A 13,702-nucleotide genomic window follows, 5' to 3' on the forward strand; every position below is an offset into this window, starting at 1 on the left:
CATGGGGTATTGGTCTAAGGAAAGGACAGGAAATCCTTTTGATAATTCTGGAACAAACTCACTGTGTGCTTTTGAACATTTAGATGTATCCCTTATCTTGAGTTCCTGTAACCTTTTCCATGAAAAGACGATAACAAGTCACCTACCAAATGAAGAGATTGTAGAGATTAATTCGTATCTGGGCACTGCTTTAAAAATATGGCAGTGATCAAATGACATTGACTTTTCTGCTGGTATTATCTTGCCTGTTTTTTTTCTAAAAAAAATAGTCTAAATGATTGTTCTTAGTATTCACTAACAGGCACTATCAAAGCACTGCCAAAGCACTTCTGAAGCAAGGTATTCTTTTTCTTACCCTATAGTATCCTGAAATGTGAAGGTATTTGGTTGGGGGTGTTTTCCCCTCCATTTTGCTTATCCATTGAGACTGTTTATATCTAGTCTGACTCTCAGGACAACCACCAGTCAGTGCATTATAGATGAGAAATTCCAGGGCTGATATATAGTAGAATCTCAATGGCCTTTTGTTCAATATTTTGTAGGGGACATGCAGTATTTCAAAAAATATATCCAGAGGCTGTGATACTTGGGGACATAGTAATTTATGGACTATTTTAAAATTTTTGAAAGATATTTGTGTGTTCCCCCCTTCCCCCGCCTATAATATCATTTACATAATTTTGCTCTTGGTGATGAGGGAATAGCGTTATTTCAGTCAGAGGGATGGATATGTGCTTGCATTCCATGGAACGTATGCATACACAGTACAAGTGCTGGTACGATACCCAAGTCTGCATAGTTTTACACTTGTGATAAATATAACTATCCTGACAGTGTTCTTAACAAGCTTTCACGCTATAGTGAAGGATTCTCTTCATCTGACATGGGCATGGTATAGATCATATACTTTCCTTTCTGTTCAGATATCCTGCCCTGAATTTCATGCTGTTTTGTTCAGACTTTATATGATCTGGTGGAGACAACAGACAGAAAGCTTTCTTGGAACATCAGTGTTTCTCAATTCACCTGATGTGAAGGCACTTGGCCATCATAGCAAATAGGCAGCTCAATAGAAATCTTCTCACATTTCCACACCGCTGTTCTGATCCACCCTTCCAAAATCCTAACCAAAATGTTGTGTTTGTTAAAATTAAAATTTCTGTACCTGTAGATAATCAAGGAATGAGCTATTAAGGGTTGCCAAAATACATACTTTTTATGAGCAGTTTTTGATTTATGCTTTACTAAACCAAAAGGTGCTTTTTGCCCCCTCCCCTTTCAATTTTACCTGCCTAGACCTGAGATCAAGTCCTTGGATTTCTCTGTTGCTTGTAAGTCTCTTCTGTCTTCCTCCCCTCCCCCAATAATTAATAACCTGAGTAAGGAATGCAACTCTTTTTTCTGCTTTAGAAGTTACTGTACTTTAGATTTTAAAGATGTCATTAATTATTTCGGGGAAGTAAATCCTTGAGGGCCTGGGCTCAGCTTTTGGCAGGCAGGGCTTTTCAACCCACCCCCCCAGTTGCTCAAGAGTGTTCACTATGATGTCTCTTCAAGCTGACACGGTATCTGGATTTTTAAAACATTTCCAATTAACTATTAAAATTTGTGCCTATAATTTTTAGTCATCCAGATAGAATGGGTAGTGCAGAGCCTGTTGCTGACGGGATGAGCAAGATGTATGTAATAGGTGTTTCAGTAGAGCTGCGTGAGGACATTCACAGGGTACTCAACCTTTCAATCGATTTGTTTGATCATTGATTTATGTTCTTTAGATGCACCTAAACATTTTGTGTTAAAGGTACACCAGTCTATCTGCAACTCTTTTATCTGCATAACACCCTATTGAAGGTGAAAATATATAGCTATTTTTTTCTGCCTCTTCATTAGAATTAAGTATTATAAGGATGTAAAATCACTTACCAAAACAGTTACAAGGCCTGAAGTAATTGTAGGAGGAGGGGGGAAACATGCTTTATTCTTCAAATAAATGCAGTATCTGACTTCAGGGGTGTCTCTAAGGTGTCAGCATGTCCCTTGGTATCTGTGCTGTAATGCAGTCTTCTGTTTCTGCTTCTGAAAAGTGGAGGAGCCCAAGAGAGAAATGATGCTACTGTTGAGGGTTTTTTTGTTTTAGTTTGGTTTTTTGGTGGGGGGGGGGGGGTATTTTTGTTTTTCTTTGGTTGGTTTGTTTGTTTGTTTCTTGTTGTTTGATTTTTTAATTTTGTTTTTACGTTCCTGAAGTCAGGAGTTATAAGCAACTGTCCTCCAGCAGGCTCTCTCATGAAAAATACAAAATTAATGCATTTTTGGGCCTGTCATCCCACTTTGAGTACTGACCATTTTTGATTGTATCTCAGCAATTTTGAGAACTGTGTCATGTGAATGATTATCTGCATCATATGGACTTCAAGTTTTAGGGAAGTTACAGAATGAAAAAGGAACACAGCATGTTTTCATTTAATACTTTTTCCTCCTAAAGCACGCATGTGTTGTAGAGCTGAGCCCTACTTGACTTCTGTTTTCACTCATTGCTCCTGAGAATGGTATGTAGAATAACTTGCATTTAAAGTATTTGTAGTGATGTTCTTCTTTTTGTAGATACATATATACACATAACCATGCTTTTTTTTTTTCTTCTGGGTACATTTAGTGGGTTAAGAGGCAGTCAAGTAATGCACTTCTACAGAATTTTGTTTTCATTTGTATTCGTTCATGTTTCTTGCATACCTCTTAACACAGTCACGTCCAAGTGTAAACCCTGATTCATTTCTTTTCTCCATAACTTTATTGGAGAGTTAACAAACCACTTCTCCAGTGTTCTTTAAAGCAAGATAGCAAATAAATCTTCTTTTTTAAATTTTTTTTTCTTCTTATTGGCAAATTCTTGGCTATGGAGTACTGCACAAGTATCAACAACATGAGAGATCCTTTAACATAACATGAGAGAGCCTTTAGTCGCTTTGCTCCCTAGCTTTGGAACTCATTGCCAATTGAAGTAAGGAAAGCTTGGCTGTTGGGACTTTTAAATCTAGACTTAAAAGTTATTTGTTCTGTTTAGCATTTTTAAAATGATTCTATTAGGAATTGTATGTGCTTCAGTTTTAATTTTAACTCATAATGATTGTAAAGCACCCTGGGATGCTTGCATGAAGGGCGCTACAGAAACCCAAGATTGTATTGTACTGTGTTGTAATGTATTGTATTATTACATGGTACTGGAGTTGGACCACAGACAATTCATATAGAAAGCATTTGAATACTTAGCTAAAGATAAGGAGTGTGTGTGTGGGGGTACTGTCTTTTCTTGCTTCTTTCCCCCCTTTTCTGTCAGTTATTTTATTAAACTAAATTAACATGGCAGTTATTCCCTAAGAAATGCCAGCATAATTTACTGCTGCAAAGGGGCTCAAAATGTAAACCAGATGATAAACTAAAAATAAAAAAGTCCACATTAAGATTTAATTGCACTTCCCTTTCTATATTACGTTCTTATGTAAAATACATTACAAAACACTACATTCTTTATCACTTCCTTCACTTTTAACTGAATTTCATTAACAATAAAGAAAAATATTGTCTCTATTTTCAGTAATGTCACTTGACAGTTAATCCCTTAACTTGATGTACATGTCTTTAAGATTTTTTTTTTTTTTTTTTTTTTTTTTAATAAAGAACACGATAGCGCTGACTGGAGCCAAGTATTGCACAATCATGTGATTTGCAAGTTTCCCAGCTCACAGCTTTGCCAGTGCAGGTCAATTCACACCTGCCACACTTATGCCATTCTGGTCCTCATGTTGCTTTTCCTCAGTGATTGTCAGAGGTAGAGAGAGTTGTGCATGCGGCTCTTTCCTTCCCCCCTCCCTCCCCACTCCAAATGTGTGGTAAACCTTGTGCATTGGAAGTGCCTCCTCAGGAATTAAATGGAGTTTAATTTCTGTCCATTAGAAAGCTGCTATCCACATCGCCAATTAAGCCTTCTATTTAAAGGGTGAGGAGATACGTATGTCTACATCTTAATCACTGCTGTGACTGGTTTGCAGAGACCTTCTCTGACTGGTGCAGTTATTACTAGCAGTGGTGGGAGGCGCAGGGATCAGCGTGGTTATAAAACCTACCCAAAAGCTGAGCAAATTCTGTAGGTGCTGCAGCGTCACTGTCAGCAGATTTGAAGCTGAGGTACATCTGTGTTAGGGGACGCAGGGGTGTAGGCATAAAGATGCACCAGGGGAAAATTCCTTGAATTGGTAATAATTTTTACCTGGCAGGAGCAAAAGCAAACACAACCCACTTGTTAAAAGGCAATGCTCAGAGACATGCAACTCTCACCTTGTCAGACCGGACTCATTGCATGTCTTCACTATAATCATAACTTAGAAGAAGAGATGAGTTTCTCAGACTGAGCAAAACTCTGAAAGCTTGCTCCTCCACCATCACCACTTTTTTTTTTTAATTAGTAATTACTAACTTCTTCCTTTTTTATATCCAAGAACCATAGTAGGAGAACCCTAAGGCGAGGGTGAGCTTTGTCTCTCTTTCCTTGGACACTTCCTTAAGAGCAGTGCAAATGATAGCAGATTCTGCTGGTCCTTTGCAGCAGTGATCAGAGGACAGGTTTTTCAGGACAGTAGCAACCTCAGATGTGTCTCAGTCGAAGCTGTGGAATAAATTGCTCAAAAGGAAAAAGTTCTGCTCCCCAGAGGTGGGGAAGGATGAAATGTTCTCCTCGTATACACCTGTCTCATTTATTTTTAATTTGTTTGTTAAGTACGAAGATTTCCTACACTCAGAACTGCAGTTCTTCTCTAAGCTTGCACCAGAAGAGGGGAAAGTGTGCCTGGCTGTGCTTCTGTTCCAAGGGATTTGATAATTTACAGTAAACTGTCAGGGAGAAGGATGGGTTTTGTGATGATGAAAAACTGAGATACACGCGAAGAGCATTGGTATCAATGGCATTTCTAGAGCCAGAGAGAAGATTTCAGCTCCATAAGTTTACCTAGGGTGTTTGTATTTGAATCAGTGTATTGGCACTTTCTCAGAATTTTAAGGGTTGTATGTGTATTCGTATATTTACATATATTTATTACAGTAGAATTCCAGCAAAATATATGTGGCAGCTTGCACATCCCTGAGCACCTAAAGGTGTGTTCCTTACTCTGCACTTCTTGTGAGGATCTTTGTGTGCTAAGTGTAATTCAGCTGATTTTTTTTTTAAATTTATATATTTTAATGCAATGACTACTCAAGAAAAATTTAGTAAATAGAACACTAAAGTGCACATACATATATTCCTCATGGAAAGCTAGCTAGAACATTTCTCTTTTGAGATACCTTCATCAAATCTTGGATCTTTTTATGAATTCTTCAGAGCATTTATACTTTTCACAAATTCTTACTAATGAAAGATAGCGACATAGAGGCAACACTAGTACCTTGGCTAACACAGCTGGTTACAATGTCATCTTTACAATATTATAGCAAAATTTTTTGTATCAAAATTTTTTGTATCAAGTTTTTTGTAGCAAAAGTTAAGAACCCATAGCGAGTTTCATACTATAAATTACTTTTCTCTGGACAAATTTTTTATGTTTTTCTCAGTACAGAAAGAAGTGTGTTCATGTGCTTTTAGCAGCACGTCCATCGTAGAATTTGGGTCTATATGATTAAGAACTATCGTGTGTACATGTGGTTCATAAAGAGGCATGTGACCTGAAACAGTAAAACTGAGACTTAACCATTTAAACAAAAGATAGATAAGGGATGTTACATTTGGCACTAGAGGGGGATTTAAGAAAGCAATCGGAGGCATGAGAAATGCACTCACTAGGAGCAGAAATCAATAAAGTTCAAAAAGCTAGTCATACATTTAAAAACAGAAAGAAAAGAGGTACATAAAAGGTACATTTAGAGGTTACTGAAAGAGATTACAATGGATGTGGTGAGAGATCCAGCACAAGAAGTCTTTGGATAAATACTTGATGATTTCTCTAGCTCAGCCATTGGTAACTTGGCTGAACTCAGAAATTGCTAGATGAAATTCTAGGGTCTCATTTTCTGTAGGTTCCAGAATGAGTGCTAAAAATGGTCTCTCTTGACTTTAAAAATCTGCAAAAACTTATGTAGAAAATGGAAAAAAGATCAAAGGAAAGGCTTATCCTTAACACCAAAAGAAATTCAGCAAGACAACTGTTAGTGCTACTGAGTCTGATGACTTCTTGTCTGGACATTGTGCCTTAGGGCTCAACTTCATGCCAGACATCTGATGCTTTGCTTAGCAGAACAGTGGAATCCGAGAAAAGACTTGCTGAAAATCATGTCCTATTTCCCAGCAAGGAAATCTTCCTTAACGTGGTGGGTAATATTAAGTAAAAACTGAAATGAAAATGAACATTGTGGCTGGGTGAAAATAGAGCAATTATCAACATCTCTATCAGGAGAATGTATATACACTGCAGTTTTGTAGAATATTTTGCCGTACACAAAGCTGACTTTAACACATTAATAGGTCTTAAATATCTTGTATTACATAAAATGTTTGCATTAGGTTAGTGTTTGAAAGCACGTTCATTAGGACAAGCATCCCAGATAGGAAACAAGGCAGAAGCACTCTGACCTGGCTGGAGAAGTGTGATTGGAAAGAAAAGCAATCCACCAGAGAGGAATGCTGAAGGTGTCATATTTTCACCAAACCAGTCTGTGAGATCTCCAAGACCCCACCTACCTCTTTATTCCCGTACAAGAAATGCTGGTTTATATCTTGGACTATTCAGATTGTCCTCTTGGTTTCTAGTTTCCCCTAGTCCCATTCATTATGTCCTAAGAGGAGGTGACTGCAGGTGCACAGACTTCATAGCCTAGTGTAGGAACAGCAGCCTTCTAGTGAGAGGCTGAGGTTGTCGCCACATGGAACTGGTTAGGAGGGATGGATCTTACCCTGGTGTAGCTTAATTCTGGTTCTGTGGACCTAAAGTCCAGCCCAGCTGGGAGCATGGCTTCTGGGTTTGTCTTCATCCAGCAGAAATTCTGCCTGTACACCCCAAAGTAATGTTGTGGTGGGCACCAGTGGGGAGAGCAGAAAACATGCATCCCCAGCTCAAGCTGAAAGAGAAGTTTAAAGCAATCTATTCATTTTGTAACAGTTCTTTTAAATGGATTCCTGGCTGAAATGGATAGCACATTTCTTACCCATGGAACTCTCAAATTTCAGAACTCTGCTGGCAAAGGCACTTGCATAATCAAAACCTTAGGGTGTAATAACTCATCCCTCAATTTCATTTTCATTCTGTGAAGTAAACCAAGAATTAACTTATTAAATACTGGCTATTTTGCATTCTATATTTTATCTGAGTTGTTTTTGGAAAGGGTTTAGCCAGGACTTTTACTACTAAGTATCTGCCATTTACAAATCATGTGCAGTAAAATCAGGATTCTTTAAAAGATTTGTGTTGGACATCTGACAATGAAGACAAAAATGCGTTATGTCTCCTTATCTTTTATAGGTTGAGGTTGTGACTTCATTTTCTTTCTTTTTTTTTTATTTTTTTTTTAGTCTAAGGCACTGTGCCATGAAGCTTGTAAAGCAGTTATGAAGTTCTTCAAATTTGAATTAACATTTCCCACCTACCTATCTTTCTCTCTTTTAAGCTTTTAACCTTTGTAGATATAAGAGTAGTATCTTGGGAAACAGCTTTTTATTTGAGCTTTATTTATATCCCATCAGTGGGAGATGCTCGGAAAACATTGGGAGAATGCTGCTCTGTCATGCAGCAACTGGGAATTTACATTACAGAATGGTAAAAATAGTGCAAGGATCAGTTCCTTCAGATGCTGAATCCTCATTTCTGATTTTCAAAATCTTCCCATGTGTGGGTATATTTCTATCCATATATAAATATATGTGTATATATGTATATATAATTTGGGTTCTTTTGATTTTATATCTTCCCTCATTATACCAATGTAGCTCTATGTTTACATTAATGCATACATTTATAATACTTAAAGACAACATAAGACAGAAAAGGGGGAGGAGATAATTTCAGTTTTTCAAGGATAGGAGAAAGGAGGAAAGGCATACTAATGTATTGGAAAAAAAAGCTTGTGCCATCAGTGTATATCTGCCTTTTATTCAGTTTTAACTTATATGACCAGCATTTGTCATGCAGATCCTTATTCTCCTGATCCTGGCAACTGTATGGAGGTCAGATAGCCATCCAAGTGCAATGCCAAAGGCACAAACAAAAGTTTTTTTTCTTCTCTGTCCATCTGTGGGTTTTTCCCTGATCCTACATGTTTATAGGGCATATGACAACAAATTCCGTTGCATTATTTGCTATAGTTCAAGATAACGGACTGAGGAATTTAACATAATTCTTTGTACACAGTTAAACTGTCAGTGTCAGGACTTCTTGCCCTAAAAACAACTAGTGGCTGGATATATTTGGTCTACTTTTATTCAGAATGGCCGATGATATTTCTCTGCCATGCCAGAACACTAGGAACGGCATTTTGCCCTGGTTGGGTTTTTGCAGTACATGGGCTGGCACAGGCTCAGGCAGGCTAAAATCTTTTGATTTGGGGATAATCTTGTGTTATCTGGTTGGGGCTTGAATGTTCCCTTCTCATTTGAAAAATGTTAACGTGGAGCTTCCTGAGAAATAAGCACTCGTAAGAATTCGGCTTCTGTTAGAACTGAAGCTTGCTATTTCCACGCAAACAAAAGCCACTGATAGTGGCTAGAATAGGGGAAACAAAGTTCCTCTGTCCTTTATGAAAAGATCCCCCCCCTCCATCTGCCCCCAAATCTTTAAGTTCTGTTCTGCAACTTTATCACTTATTCAAACTCGGTCTAGGGACAAAGGCTTATAGCTTTTCTCTTTTACTTTTTTTTAAAAAGCCACGTTAAGTTTGCAGCATTGGAACATGCTTCCCTGCTGGTGTCTAGGGATGTAAAGCAGAGGATTTATGGGAGACAAAATAGAATAAAGCCTTAAAAGTTTGGCTTTAAAAAATGGAGCCAGTGGTTTGACAGATTGTTCAGTAAATGTTCATTTTATTGAGAATTATAAAAAAGGTGCTTAACGCCTCTGTACCATTAATATAATACATTAAAAGGGTACTGTCAAGATTAGTGTTTCAGCTCTGAAAATTGACTGTGGGCTTTATGGGCAGCACTGTTCATACTCTGCTTGTAAGATGAGGTATCTTCTACTTATCACTTCACAAAACCATTATGTTGTTACAAGGCTTTATACTGAAAAACTTGATAAATAGTAAAACGTAAATAAAATCTCATTTGAAAAGTGAGAGGATAGTTGCTGCCTGTCTTATAGCCAGATTTAGCAGATGCGGGTTTGAATGTAAAACAGTTGTGAAAATAGCCGGTGTCAAAGTAGTGCAAAATTAAACTTGTGGGGTGTTCTGTTTTCAGTGTCTGTCATTGTTGAAGTACTCCATTTCAAAAGCATGCATTCCTTTCTACAGAAAAAAATCAGATTCCTTAGTTGAAATTAATTAGCATTCAGAAACCAGATAGCATGTTTTTGGGTATTCATGAGATCTCTGTTTGAAAAAATGTTTTTAACTTGTAGAAATGTGTTGCAACACACAGATGGGAAGAAAAGAAAAAAAAAAATCTCTTTAGCAAGCACTGTGTGTAAAAGGAATATTACATTTTGCACGCTCCTGATTACCCTGTGTAAACAGTTTTTGACATCTGTCTTTATAGTTTTCGAGGAGAGGAAGACTTTGTTAAAAGAACCATTTTTATACAGCAGTCACCATTTCAGTCTTGCTTTACCTGTATTATGAAAGCAGATGGTCTGCATGTCTTTTGAATATTTATAACTATCAAAAACAATCTCTTGCTATTCACCCTTAGGCTTATGAGATGTCAGGACTGTTCTGGTTGAAAAAAAATCATCTTGGGTGTTTACAGAAAGGGGATTACATTAAGCTGAAATGACTATACATTTTCCAGTTTAATATTTGTCCATCAGCTGTTTAATCGTATTTAGATAATTGTGTAAATAAGTTGTTGCAGCCCTTGCCCCTTCCACTGAGCAGGCTTGAAGCTTTAAGCACCAATGAATGAGTTGCAAAAAAGCTCAGAGGTTTTTTTTTTTTCTAGTTAAACAACCTGGAAGGCCTAAATAAGTTTTGGTTACAGTGCTTCTTTTGAGAAAAATGTTTAATTTACAAAGGAATCCCTGATATCTAATTCAGCCGAGTTGTTCTAGGAAGCTGCTCTGTCTGTTACTCTCTGCTAAGTCTGTTAGCATGTATTTGCTCTGTGTAAATACTGCAGCCCAAGTACTCCTTCATGAGGCATGAAAACAACCTTATTCTGCCCATATAAAAATAATTTTAAGGTTATTTAGGGGAAGTTTTGGGACTGTGGGGGTTAAAAGCTTTTTTGACTGGAAGCTGAGCAATCACTGATAACAGATTTTGCTGTGGTTGGTTGATTTGGCAGAAAAGCATGAACAGTTTTGGTTTAGATGATTGAATTAACCTGATTAACATTGTTTTTGTTGTTTTGCAAAAAGGACAACAGTATACTTTTAGCGATGATCGAGCAACACTTCACCTGGTTGAAGAGCAGTGTTAGAGGCAGTGACTCAGAAATGCCTCCCTTGAAGCACCTGCAGCAGTGGCTGCAGCAACGAGCCGGCATGAAAGGCTCGGGTCCTTCCCATATCTTGCAGGATGCACCTTGCGTTAGATTCTGGCACAAAACAAAAGGTGTCTGATGCTACCATTTTATTGGGTTTTGTTTGATGGGCATATGAAACGATTCCTGCTTGAGATTTATGATATTTCCCCAGGGAGTTCCCCAACTTCTTTGAGAATAAGATGGTGTCTGGTATTTAATCTCTGGTATTTAATCTTCCAGAGAAAATGGGATTTGGTTCAATCTACGCTGGGTGAACCTCAGCTGAACCTCAGAACAAATTCTACCCCTACCTTCACACAGTTGTTGGATGCCTAATTATAATTAACTTATTTGGCTAAAAAAAGAGCACTTGGGCTGCAGCAGATGGTATCATTCCAGAATAGTGGGATTTCTGTGAAGGTGGCACCATTTCAGATGAGATCTCCCGATTCTCAGATGACTGCAAGTGATGTGGTTGGGGGGAGGGAGATATGGGAGAGGGGAAAGAGGGAAATTCGAGATCTTGAAGGCTCACAACTTACTTTCATGGATAAACTGCAAGTTAAGATTGCATATCTGTGACCAGTTTTTGCGTTCTCTCAATTTTCTTTGCAACATGTGAAAAAGAAATCGAATCAGAGTGATGTATGTGATGCATTTGAATATTTGTATGATATATTTATATTTGTCATCCTTGTATGTGGAAGGCATCTGCCTCTGTGCCTCACAGATAAGGATATGTACAGTAGTACCAGGATATGATATGCTTCAAATACAATAATAATTTTGATTTTGATTATTGATAATTCAAGGCATGGGAAACTCCTCAAGTGTAATGACCCAGGTAATATGAAAAGCATCAATATGCCTTCAGTCTAGATGGTGAATCTCTGAAGGCCACTAACTCATGGGATTAATCTTACGTTTTAGGCCATAAGCATACCAGATATTTATATATGTAAATTGGCATTAAAGTGTACAGGAATTCTATAGCAATAGGAAATTTCTACAACCAAGTACATCTTTCTGCACTGATGTGACTGCACGTTTGATGACAATAAATAAAGCATAGAACAATGAAATTCAGTGTTGTCAAGATATTTTCTGAGTTAACAAGGTAATAATATTTTATCTGGCTTGTAAAATTTTGCCTTCAGTGAATTAGTAAATAAATCATTGATTCCTCCTGATGAGGATTCTTAGCGTAGGTAATATCACTTGAATGTTTGCATGAAGTGTTCTCAAAGAAAATGCAGGATAATTTTCATTTTTAAATGTGTTTATAATGTCTGTCTTTTTTTTTTTTTTTTAATCTACTTTGAAGAGCAGGAGTAACATCACAGTGTTAGCCATCAAAGCTTGAAATTCACATTGTGTCAGAGAAACTAAAATTCCCAGTAATGTTTCTCAAACAGACCAGTCCCCTGTTTGGTTGTAAAGTAACTGCATTGAATTTATTCCTGAAGAAGCAGGGGATATGTTGCAAGCTGCCATGTCATTTGTGTATCATTTTTGTAAAATGACATGGAAGGGAGCACTAGGAAATCTTAGACAAAATCTTCAATAATAGGTAATTTACAAAAATTAATATACGTGTTTTCATATTTAAAGTTAGTTGGGCAGGAGAACAAATCTGAAAGGGGCAAAGTAAAATAAGAGAGACAGACTCACCTTGAAGTCTAAATGACATCTGCAAAATACACATGAGCTGGTGTGGGATGATGGCCTCTAACAGGTGCAGTTCCCCATTTTGCACATACAGATCTGCAGTTTCTGCAAGTTACTAGTCTGTGCAGTCATATAATTTGCCCGTTCAGATCCACAGGACTTTGAAAATCCTGCCTTTTGTATTATGTGCCCATGTTTAAAATGATTTAATCTATAAAAGAGCTTAAAAGATAATTTTGCGCATATTAGACATTAAGTATACTGCTGTTGTACTGGAAGTTGAAATTGGGTTCAGCTGAGCTTGGTTTTAGTTGTTCAGGCTAGGCTTGTGGTAGTCTATTAAAATTTTGCTCTCCTTTTATACCACTGACAAAAGGCTTCTAGGTAGTTTCAGAAATGCCAGATTAATATCGAGAAATGGCAATAATTTTGGTGATTCGGAGAAATATTAAAATACCTGCCTGGTGAGTAGGAGATATTCACATTTGGTATAAATAATGCTGCCTCACTCTAGCAGTTCTGAGCCTCCATGAACAGCTTGCTACTAAGCAATACCTTAGAAAATGATTATAATGAACTTCACTAAGATCAATAAGGAAGGTACTTTTAGTCAGAAACTGAACTAGCCTTTTAAAAGAAGACTTACAGTAGCATGTATTGCGTTTTTACTCCAAACTCTTCCTTCCAGTGGCTGTTGTAGTTGGTGTAACAAAGGGTTGATGCTCTAAATGATTTTTAGGACAGCACAAATATATCTAAATGTTACATGCTGGATAGTAAAGAAACATAATAAGCAAGGCTTTATCTTCTTGACTGTCATTGCTGTTTTGATACACTGGACAATTCTTGTAGTTAAGCCAAAAGTAACTACTTTCCGCATAGAAATTTAAAGGGTGGCAAAGTTCAGTCTATTGAAATTATATTTGCTAATTTTTTTGTCTATACATTGTATACTGAGTATAATTTTCAAGTTGGAGCATTATCCCATTTTCCAAGGTTTAGTCTTAATTAATTTGTAAAAGAATGTACTGGAACTGAGTTTTATGCATTGTAAATTCCACTATTTTAAAATTGGTCAAAACTGAGCAGAAGGTAAATTTCTCACTGTAGCTATCTGATATCTCGAGAACCTTTGAGAAAAAAATCATCTTGATCTTCCTTTGGTCTATTTTACAGCTAATATTCAGTTACAGAATTAGACATGACAATAAGCTTTTCATAAGCCTGTTTTTGCAAATCACTTAAAATACCCTGTTGAGGAAAAACAAGGCTGGGTTCATATTGGGTTATTGGATGCACATTTTATACAGCTATAAACCCCATATTTTATCCTATTCATGGGTCATTCAGCATTCAGATAAGGTTTTATCCTATGAT

The 13,702-nt window shown here is 37.1% G+C and overlaps 1 protein-coding gene across 5 annotated transcripts in view; it reads left to right on the top strand.

The window, feature by feature from the left end:
* The window catches only part of SATB1 (SATB homeobox 1), a 92,474-nt gene that overhangs the window by 31,618 nt on the left and 47,154 nt on the right, over window positions 1–13,702 (top strand). The gene's annotated exons all lie outside the window — the stretch shown is intronic.

Source organism: Chamaea fasciata, unplaced genomic scaffold (assembly GCF_029207755.1).
Source record: "Chamaea fasciata isolate MVZ Bird 193981 ecotype frontalis unplaced genomic scaffold, bChaFas1.0.hap1 SCAF_1, whole genome shotgun sequence".
In the NCBI taxonomy this organism is placed as follows: Eukaryota; Metazoa; Chordata; class Aves; order Passeriformes; family Sylviidae; genus Chamaea; species Chamaea fasciata.